This window comes from Poromitra crassiceps, assembly GCF_964638095.1.
Source record: "Poromitra crassiceps genome assembly, chromosome: 17".
In the NCBI taxonomy this organism is placed as follows: Eukaryota; Metazoa; Chordata; class Actinopteri; order Beryciformes; family Melamphaidae; genus Poromitra; species Poromitra crassiceps.
The window spans coordinates 32,977,763-32,979,615 of record NC_139635.1 but is presented as its reverse complement, the minus strand read 5'-3'; positions in this window follow the sequence as shown (position 1 = coordinate 32,979,615).

Sequence of the window (1,853 nt, the reverse complement as noted above, 5' to 3'; positions counted from 1 at the left end):
AGAAGAGGAGCATTGAGGTAGGTTTAGCAGCACCCATGGGTGAGAGGTGTAGAATGTCAATGGCTCAGCTCTCCTGTCCCGTATTTCCCTTCACAATCACTGAATCTCAGCAACTCGGCAGCACTGCAGCAACTATTGCTCTCAATGCAGTGAGGAGAGAGAGACAGAGATAGAGTGAGAGAGACATAGAGAGAGACAGACACACACACACACAAGAGAGAGAGACATGTGATTGAATGTGGAAATTATAATTTTTAGTATATACCTGAAGAAGGGCGACTAAATTGTAACAAGCTTTTAGCTACAGTTTGCCACTCAGCGCCCCTGTCTCTTTTTCTCCGCCTTTTTCTCCTCTCTGTGAGTGTGTTATTGTGTGTAAAGAGTTGAACATATTGGTGGGTTGCCTGGATCTGTGTGCATTTTGGGTTGCCTGTGTCTGTGTGCATATATGGTGGTTGTGGGGTACAATCTGATATGTTCAGCTAGTTTCATGTCCATGTACAGCAGTTTAAATGCCATCTGAGGTATAGTTTAAATGAATGTTAAACACAATGTAGCTGATTAAAAAAAGGGCCATATAATGGTCACACTCTTTTATAATGAATTTATCACAGTGTCCGATGACACAATAGCCTACTTCATAAAATTGATTGCAAAAGAATTACTTGAAAAAGGACAAAAACACACTTGGATCTGCACAAAATGCAATGCAATCCCTGAGTTATGTCAAGTCGTGCGTGTGTGTGTGTGTGTGTGTGTGTGTGTGTTTGTGTGTGTTCTAAAGTGAGGGGAAAGAGAGGAAGAAATAGAAGAGTAAAATATGAATTTAATAAGCTGCAATAAGATGGTTTTTCATATGCACTGTTATGTCACATCTGGCGACGAAGAAGAGACGTTGTTGACAAGCCTTTATGGATAGAGAATAGCCCTTCCAGTGTATGTTTAGCATTTCCGCAAATACGCCTATACTATTTTGTGTCCTATATAGGCATTAAATTGCACTTAGGCCTAGTTCTGAGGCAGCAAAACTCTAGCCTGTAGAAATCATCATGGATGGACCAACGGGCCAACCGGGGACAGGCCCAGGGGCCCAAGAGCCCAGGGGCCCCTGAGCCTGATACATGATGATGCTGTCTGTCACTAACTTTACATTTACTGCCCTGCAGTCAAAGGGCTTTGACATTAATATCATTCACATAATCATAATATTGCCCATTACATGTGAACTTGCCTTTACTTGTATGCAGGTTTGGGGCTGCTATGAAGCAACACCAGGTCACATCCTTTAACACACGCCTGTGTCTCTCTGAGAGGATGGGGCACAGAGGTGTGATAATGCCTATATGCTGCTATGAAACCTCATCCTGTTTAACACAGCTCTTGGTTTCTCTGTATATTGCTCACTGGTTTCACACTCACTCACATCGACACACACGACACACGGCACACACACGCGTACACGGCACACACACACACACACACACACACACACACACACACACACACACACACACACACACACACACACACACACACACACACACACAGATGCAAACATCACACCTGTCTCAAGCACATTTTCGTATTCTTGTAATCAGTCATAAACATAATTGAACTCTAATAAGTTCAATAAGTGTAAATGTAAGGAGGGGTATCTCTATCTGTGCCCAGCCAGGGGGCCCTTTGTCACATGTCTGTCTGTGAGCATTTTCAGTTAGGCTACTCACAATCTGAGTTTGTGCATGAGCATCTTTGTGATGATGTGGCTGAACATGCCCAACTGCTATCCACAGTTATCCTACTTATGGTGTACAAATAGGCAACAAAACATTTAAAAAGTAGCCTAGGCCTAT